This window comes from Sarcophilus harrisii, chromosome 3 (genome assembly GCF_902635505.1).
Source record: "Sarcophilus harrisii chromosome 3, mSarHar1.11, whole genome shotgun sequence".
Taxonomy (NCBI): domain Eukaryota; kingdom Metazoa; phylum Chordata; class Mammalia; order Dasyuromorphia; family Dasyuridae; genus Sarcophilus; species Sarcophilus harrisii.
Genome location: NC_045428.1, coordinates 11349896 through 11359678, shown reverse-complemented (window position 1 = coordinate 11359678; position 9783 = coordinate 11349896). Strand labels below are relative to the sequence as shown.

Sequence of the window (9783 nt, the reverse complement as noted above, 5' to 3'; positions counted from 1 at the left end):
TTGGTGATTTTCCAAAATTGGAATTAAGCAAGTTCTTTGAAATGACTCTGAGGACAACAGTGAGGAATCAGTTCATTAGGCAGAGACTGGTTGATTTCTAAGAGGTAAGAAGAAAAATCTATCAGTTAAAGGTAAAAATAATCTTTAAAAAAGAAAGAAAAAAGGCAGGAGAAAAGCAAAGGATGCATTTTCCAGAAGTAATGGTAGAGAATACAGAGACAGGAAAAGTCATGGACTGAGATGATGGTTTACATTCCTATAGAAAAAAAAATGAAATTTTTTACTAAATAAAATACTATCACTCAAAAAAGTAAAATAAGACTATTTAATTAGAGTAGAAATTCCTTCCAAAGTACAAAACTGTAGCCTAATAAACAAAGCCAATCATAAAAAGAAATTGTATATTTGACTTTCTAAGTAGTCATGAGGAAGGAGCCTTGCAGCATATTAATAATAATGTTTGAAAATTTTAAAACAATCTTTCAAATGACTTTAAATATAACAAATGAAATAAGAGGTGAGAAGACCAGCATGAAACTAAAGAAACACTTTGAATTAGATGTTGATTTAAAATTGATGGTTAAAACCGTGTTTGCATTCATAAGTAACATGTAAGATGACTTTTCAGGTAAGATAAATGAAATTAATACAGGAAAGATTAGAGGAATACTGTTTGAGTCACTTGAAAACCTGTAGTACAAATGGCATAGAATCATTTTCTTTTCAAATTGAAGATTAAGTAAATTTCAGGATTACCGTATGATTATAAAAATGGACAAGGTCATTTAGCTTTGCTCTTTGTACATCCAATGCATATGCATCAGCAATGTGATGCGCAAAATGCAAAAGGAACTGCCTTCTCATCTAAAGAAGGCCCAGCAGCTGGGAGAGCAGAAATGCAGATCACTTGCATTCTCATCTAGCTGTCTTGGCTGAATGCAAATTGGCAAGACATCCTCTGCATTATATTGGGAGAATTTTATTGGTTCCAGCATCTATCCCTAATGCATATCAGCCTCAAAGTAAATTTGTCCTAGGCTACTAGTTGTCAGAAGTTGAGCTTGATAACTTCAAAGGATTGGAGTAAGTAGAGTTCCCTCACCTTCAGCCATGCTGAATTAGAGTAGGATGGGTGCCAATTAGCTGACAAACAGGCTGACTCTACCTTTTCCTAAATTAAAAGATAACTATAGTTACAGGAAAAGATAATGATGAACATTGGAGGAGATATGGGGAAAATTGACACTAATACATTGTTGGTGGAGTTGTGAATTGATGCAAACATTCTGAAAAACAAAATGGAACTATGACCAAAGGGCTATCAAACTGTGCATACTCTTTGATACAACAGCATCTCTACTGGAACTTTATAACAAAGAAATCATAAAAAGAGGGAAGGTATCTACATGTGCAATAATGTTTGCAGCAGCCTTTTTTATAGTGGCAAGGAACTGGAAACTTAATGGCTGCCCATCAGTTGGAGAATGGCTGAATAAGTTATAGAATATGAAGGTAATGTAATATTATTGTTTTATAAGAAATGATCAGCAGGATGATTTCAGAGAAAGGGTGGGGAAAAGGGAGGGAGAAAAAATGGGAATACAATGTTTTAAACTATCTTTGAATATATTTTGAAAATACAAAGCTATCATTAAAAATATATGTACAAAAACATCTCAACAAATAATCACAAAAAATATATTCTGTATAGTGTATGAAAATGAGACAACTGTAAGGAGGCGGGGAAAATAGGAGGAAAAAACTTCAAAGCAGAAGAGTGGTAAAATGTAGACAAATATTCTTAAATTTGAACAGTTAAATGAAAATGATGATCTATAAAAAGCTTCATTTTGTTGATTACAAAAAAACTTCAAGAAATCTTATTGTCATTGAAACATTAGACTCACATACCTAGGATTAAGGAAGAAATAGCGATAAGGTGGTACAGAGATCTCAGAACCAATCCATTTAAAAAGTTTGCAAAAAAGGGGATTGTTCCATTTATTTTGTTTGTAACCCAAGAGCATAAAACAGCGCTTGCTTCAGAGCAGGAGCTTAACAAATTCTGATTGAGTGATTGAATAACACCTGAGTTCATTTTCTCCCAGGAGTTGACATTAATGGCTCCATAACCACGAGCAAGTTATTTACATGGCATAGTTAGAACATTAATCCCAAAATTAGAAAAGAGCTGAATTAAAATCCAGCCTCAGATATAACAAACTCTGTGATCTTGGACCTAATCTCCTAATGTCTGTCTCAGTTTCCCCATCTATAAAATGGAGAGAATAATAGCACCTATCTCCCAGTGATGCTGTGAGATAAAATGAGATAATAATTGTAATAGGGGCTTATCTAAATGCTATTTTTATTTCTGTTGATCAAAAAAGTACATTTCTCCACTTCCAATGAACAATTTCTTTAACCACCAGAATGCTTGGGAAATGATCAAATTACATGTTTCACATTCAAAATTATTTAAAGCAGTGCAGTAAACACAGTTATCATGCTCCCAAGATGATTAAGTTTTTAAATTCGCCTTAGAATTTCCCAATGAGAACACTATTCATCCCATTTCTCTCTTATTAAAGAAAATAAAGTTTGGAAATTATTCACCAGGAATTAAATGTTAAACAAAATGCAAAGTCTTGTCTCCAGAGGTAGACATTCATAGCTTTTGATTGCAGTTAACTGGTTTTTTTTTTTTTTTATGCTGCTTCCCTTCGTCATAAGCAGATGAACAAACTATTCATCAAGGAGGCTTTGAAGAATAACTCATTTTTGCAAAATATGTGAAAACAGCAAAATTCAGTATGTGGTCTAGACAGGCAGAAAACACCCAAAAGATTGAAGAAGCCAGACAGTCAAACAGAGTTAAGCATACCTCCTACAAAGAGCAGACCTGACAGAGAAGCTACTTCTCAGCAAAGATTTACAAGTCAGTCTGAACAACATGAGAAATCAATCGAGTTTAAATAATTGAGTAATTAAAAAAGCATATTCCTTTGGATAGTTTGATTACCTTGATGAATTCAAAGAAACAAATAAAAAATCCATCTGCTTAAGTATTTGCCCAGCTGAGTACTTTCAAGATCAATCCATCTAGCAGCAATTATTAAGTTATGCTAGAGCTTTGGGATAACAAAAGATATAATGGGAAAGACCCCTGTCTTCAAAAAGCTTATATTCCATAGGGAGAGAAAAGAGGTCTATAAATGCATGTATAGAAAAGGTAGACTTAAGCATGTGTGATTTTCCGGAGATGGAAGCTGCTAAAGAGATGTTGAGAGCTTCCAGGATGAGAAGGGATTCATGGTAAGCAAAAATGCTTGTCTTCTTGACTAGTGGTTCTTGATTCCTTCTAGCATCTATTTGACCTTTAAAATCTTTCACAAGCCTAAGCCCAAGTACCTTTGCATCCTCATTAAACATTACTAAGCTTCAGGCACTCTATATTCCAGCCCAATGGACCTTTTGACTGTTTTTCAAATGCAACTTTCTATCCCATCTCCACTACTTGTCACTTACCTAGAATGTTGTAATCTTCAAAGCCATGGTTTTAATGAAAAGCTTAGTAATGTTTAAAGACCTTGGGATGGCAGCTGTGTGGAGAATGAAATCTGGGAGACCAAATGGAAGGCTATTAGAATAAGTCAGACAAGATTTGAGGAAATCTAAGAACCCATTGGTACCTGGTGCTCTATTCTGAAGAGGAAAATGATCCAAGTTCTTCAATACATCCGTTTCCCCTTCAACAATAATATCAATCCAAAACAACCAACTAAGCACACAATCTGGGATGGCTCATAAGAAACAGACTAAGAACAGAGTCACAAAGAAGTTCATCATTAAATGTGCAGTGTATACCCAATAGCAAGCACGATTTCCTAATGGCCATCCTTACCATGCTGTATATTGTCAGATTCAGGTTTTCAGTTTCCATGCTGTTTAAATGACTCAAAACCACTCAAAAAGTGGGACAATGACATTTTGAGTTAACAATATTTATTAAGTGCCTACAATGCACCAGACACTTTTCCCCAAAAGGAATGGTGTATCCCTAAATCAGCAATAAAATACCAGTTTTACTGATTTTAAAAAGAGAGAGAGAGAAAAGGATCTAAGAGGAATCAGATTTTTTTTTGTTTGCCATTTGCCTTGAAGTAAAGATTGTTATTTAATTCACCAAGCAATTTTAAAAGGAGATTGAATCAAGAAATGCTGATTAATAACACATCATCTCGAAAGGTGAGCAAAAGGGCATTAAAGAAATAGTGGTAAAAGACACAAGCAACCATTGGAAGCCAATGAACTCGAATGATCCATATATTAAAAATTAAGACATGTATCCATGGATTTTGGAGAGATGCTCCTGGCTAGGTAGAGGAGAGATCTCCTTTAGCATGAGAAAACCTTGTGCCATTATTCTTCAAGGAGTATCTGGATACTTACTGGCTTCTTTCAGATCATGAGAAGTAAAAGAAGGAATCTTACTATTTTTCAAGGTGGGTCTATATGTAGAGAAACAGAATATGGCACCTGTATGATTGCTAGGAAACACCTTCTTGAAGTGTGGAGCAATGAGGACTTCCTCTCACAACACTTCCTAGTATATGGCTGATAGAGTTCTGATCTTTTCATTAGACCCATTGGTAAATGAGAACACGAATAAGTGTTGTAATGATTGGAAATAATAACCTGTATAAAGAAATTAGTAAAACTTAAAGTGCTATATGTTATTATTCCACCAGAGTCTACCACATAGTAGGTACTAAATAAATGTTTACTGATTGATTGATTCCAGGTTCAGTTAAGAGGAAAGAGAGTTGGGCTTGGAATCCAAGGGATGAGATGCTCTGCTACCTGGGGAAAATCATGTGTGGCCTTTTGCAAATAAATTAGCTTTTATGGGTCTTGAGCACACAGAATTGGAGAGCTAGAAGTGTTCTCAGCAACCATATACCCAAGCTACTATTGAAAGGAATCTTCATGATAACAGAGTAGACAAGTAATGGTCAGGCCTCTGCTTGAATAGCACTTCCTCTGGGAAATGGGAGGTTTCAATTACACATTCTCTAAGGCCTTCCTAGCTCTAGATCTCTTAATCCTGTGATGTCACAAAATCAAATGCCATGGTCTCTGTACACAATGGCTGAATCAGCGGAGAGTTCAAAGCTAATAATTTGGATCAAACAGACTATTCAGCTAGTTGATGCACATGAAGACTCAACCATAATTTAACTCACCAGCTTCCTTTAAGAATAATTTCTTGAAAACTGCCCAAAGGCTTCTAAAATCAATGTCAAACCTTTGGAACATGAATATACTTGTAAGTCTGGGAGACTGACAAGACACCCAACTAATGAGCCATATTTTTTAAGCAAATTTCTTCATTTCTCTAGATCTCAATTTCCTTGTCTGTAAAATTGAAGGGTTAGCATGGGTGGACTCTACATTCACATTTTTATGCTGATATGAGTGTCTGAAAATGCGAAGATAGGAAAATTCTGTATTTTTTTATATGTAATAAAGTTAACATTCAAGTTACATTAAATTCCCAACTGGGAACATGCAAAACTAAATCAAGAAATTGGTAACCACGTTTTTGAAAATGAGATACATTTTTAGACGTTATCCAAGAATACTTTAAGGAATGGTCAATTATAAATTGATGTTGGGCCTTAAATGGAAAGTAATTTGGTATTCGACATAAAAGACTTAAGGGATATCAGCTAACACAAAAGTACTGGAGATGCAGGAAAATATGTAACAAGGTATGTATTACGTATTCATTCATTTTATTTTATATGGTTTAGAATTCATCACACTTCAATATGGAAAATTCTATAGCAAGATGGAAGTTTCTCATATCCTTAAAATATATTTGATAAAATAGAATTTAAAACATCATATTTTTGAATCATGAAATATATTATTATAATAAATGTTTCTATATTCAAAAAAATAGTTTGTGCTTTCTAGAAATCCTGTTGGCATTTTTACCTGTCATTAATCTGTCATTTATACCAGAAGCACAAATTATGACTGGCCATTATAATATTTTTAAAGAAAGATACACAAGTATTTTAACTAAATAGATACAACCAGAGAAGAATATATCTGGAAAGAATTTTAAGGATCTTTTCCTCCATAAATACATATAACTCATAAATTATTTAAATGGGGAGAAAGTACAAACCATCGCCAGTTTAATAAAAAGATATTTAAATTTCCACATCATTCAGTATGATATGCAGTTGCCACACTTTTTTAAAACATGGGGTTTTTTTTTGCTCCAAAAATGATATATTAACATATAGAGGGTTAAAAAAAAATTCTAGCAGATTCTAATTCTATCTATTAGATCTAAAACAAAACCATGTTTGTCTCATGACAATGAGTCAAAGACAAAAATCATTCTGGGTCTCATTTTCCTTATCCTTAAAATCAAAAGAATGAACTTGTTTACTTCCATGAACTTTCCTAATTTTAGAATCCTAGGGGCTTTCCAAATTTAGGATTTTATACTCTCATGTTTGAGGATGAAAATGATAAGATTCCTATCATGAATCTGAAGATAAATGGACATAATGCCTAAAATAAGAGAATGCTAAGTATGGTTAGAAAGGAAAAGATTGTGTGTGTGTGTGTGTGTGTGTGTGTGTGTGTGTGTGTTTCAGCTTTGTCTCAATAACCTGAAGCTTTCTTTCCAATCTAACTATGCTTATATAATTTTCCAACTCTCCTGATTAACCAATTCATTACAAGTTTTTTGCTTTTATTTCATAATAAAGAAATTCAAGCTTCAAAATGATGAGTCTAACTGAGGTTTTGTTTTTCCTCCCCTAGCATATGTCTCCAGAATGTGCAGTCAGTGGCTGAAGCTATTAACTAAGGCAAACAATCAATAAGAAAACATAATGAATGATGACTAATTGGGGGGGCAGGTCTGGTGGAATTCGTGGAAAGTTCTATTATGGAGTGCTTTTACAATAAACATAATTGCATTACTTTAAGTAATTACAGTAACTCTAACGGAGTATTGCTAAGGAGTTGTCCTACTGCTTTAATGGCTACACGGAGCTCATTTTTAATGAGCATATTGTAAATGTTTGTATATCTCTAAATGCTGCAAAAATGATTCATAATAGTGTTCTCTGAAGGAGGTTAGACAAATTCTCTGATCTTGTTTGCATTAGACTTAACTTAGCAAACCCTTTTTTCATAGAGAGTACAAAGGTAAACTTTGTGACTAATTTTTAAGTAACTGACTTACCAAATACTGAATTTGTATTATTGCAAAATGCTGCATTAATAATTAATTCCAGGAGGTACTTCCATTGAGAATGAAACAACCTTCTCTAAAGATAGCATGTCATCATAATATCCTTAAAATGAAGTTAACAAGGTAAAGAGACAAAGAATTATTGAGCCCTCCTATGTGCCTGGCACTGTGCTAAGTTAAGTTGGAATGGCATCGCATCTCCTATAGTTGGAAAGATCGCAATCTCTCCTACGGTAAGTATCTTTGATAGGCAGTCATTGCATCACAACTTGAACATCCCCATGAAGGGAGACCTCATTTCACCTTAAGAACAACAAGGATACCTCACATTTATGTACTTTCCAAAATGCTCTCTTAACCACAGGCCTGTGAAGTGGGATTATTAATATTGTACCAATTCTTTCAACCCTAGAGTGTTTAAGATTTGACTACCTGATGACAAAATTTACATATAGCCCTCTAGAGTTTACCAAATATGTTCCCTCACAACTTAATAATTCATTAAGTATAATTAGATAGGTAGATAAGTAGTTAAGTAGATGGGCGGATGAATGGATGGATAGATGGATGGATGCACAGATATCAGAGAGATAGATGTAGTTGTACTGCTATAGCTATATATCCCATTTTAGAGATATGCTCTAGGGGAAGAGTAAGTAGAATTTAACTAAACATCCCATCACCCTCAGATTTTAGTTCAGTGTTCTGTTCTCAATTGGGGATTAAATGCTTATTGAATTTAAAAGAAATGAGGAAATTAGAACAAGACTTGTGATTTTATATCCTCATGATTGGTCCTAGAATAAGAATTCATACATATGCCCTCTGACTCCCACGCCTAAGGCACCCAGCCAGGCAGGTGATTGAACTGGACACAGGGAAAGGGTTAATGCTCTATATTAGAAAGTTCTTAAAATTGTGCTGAAATAGCCCAACTTTTAAAAAGAAGCCACCCAATCATCCACTACAAGTTATCTTGCTATGATGCCCCCCAAAATCTCTCCCTCAGTCTAGAAAGCTCCAGTTGAGCTATTTTTTCCTAATGAATAGCTAGTGAAACTGACTTCTCTTCCTTGTCCTGGACTTAATATTTTTACTGCAATGTCCTAAGCCTGCATTCACTTTCTGAAGAACCTCTGTATCTTACTGGAATGTATTGATCTCACCAGCAACAGAAACATTTGGGTATTTGTCATGGAGAGAAATTTCCCCCTCTTCTGTATGTACAGCTTAGATATGAAAAAAAAAAAAAAAAATAGAACAAAACCAAAAACTCTCTTAAGATTTGAATTTCGTATGTACAGGAGCTGTGACCTCTAAGTAGAACACAGGCCAGGATGGTGAGGAAGCACTGATAGGCTGCTACCTGTATCTCTGGGGGGAACTCAATGGACTCAACAACAATTCCTTGTGAAGATGGGAAAGTGTTCCTGTACCTCTTCCCTGTTAGGATGCTTAGTTCCTTCATATGCAAGTTTGATCTGCCTTTTCTAACGAGAAAGAAAAACAATAATATCCCAAGTTTATATCAAGTCTGTTTCTTGCCTTCTGAATGTAGAAGGGGAAAAAGATAGGGAGAAGTTTTAGAAAAACCTTTGAAATGAGCCAAGCATTTTTTATAAGAAATCTCAATTTGTTCTGGCATTAGCTTTTCTGATATTATTCTGATAGGTGTGAATCATTCTTTTATATTCATCCTTGGTTTTCAAATTTCCTTATATCCTTTAACATTATTCTTTGTGTAACTTCTTCTAATCCCTTTTCTGTTTATTCTGAGCTCAGCCATCTGGGTTTTTCCCTTTACCACCATGTTCTTCCTCATTAGAATCCTTATTATCATATCTTTAGAGTTTTGCTCAAGAACCTTCCAAATCTATAAAGCCATTTTCCCTTTTATTATAATAATACCTAACATTTACACAATGCTTTAAGGTTTGCAAAAGAGCTTTTTAAAACACTGTTAGCATATGTATCTTTTATTTGATTTTTAAAATCTGCTTTTCTGAATGAAGCATAGGATTTATTCTACACTTGGGATTTGGAATTCTGAAATGACATGAATATTTCCTCCCTTGCAAACATCCTATCACTTTCCCTTCTCCCACAAATTCTTACTAGTTGATGGGAAGTGAATCCAAAGACACTTTCCCCATTTGCTTCCCTAATTAGCAGGCTGAGGTATGATACTTACATCAATGTTAATCAATAATTTATCAAGTACTCAGTTTTATTTCTTTTAGGAAAAAAATAATGGTCTAGAAAGTTAAAATTCATCACATTTTCTATGTCATTAAGTCACCTTCATTTAAAAAGGTCATCAATGTTTGCCTTTTGATGAGATCTATGAGGTATTCATAAATTATGTCATTCACTTTTTCTCGTATCATCATCCAAATAGATGTTCTCTACCATACTTCAAATTTCAAAGAAAAATTTCAAAAACAATTAATGCATTTTCACACACACAATACATGTTATCCTAACATCCCTTCCATTAC

At 34.2% G+C, this 9783-nt stretch overlaps 1 protein-coding gene across 13 annotated transcripts in view; it reads right to left on the bottom strand.

Annotated features, from left to right (window-relative positions):
* Positions 1-9783, bottom strand: part of MBNL1 (muscleblind like splicing regulator 1) — a 244817-nt gene that overhangs the window by 145856 nt on the left and 89178 nt on the right. The gene's annotated exons all lie outside the window — the stretch shown is intronic.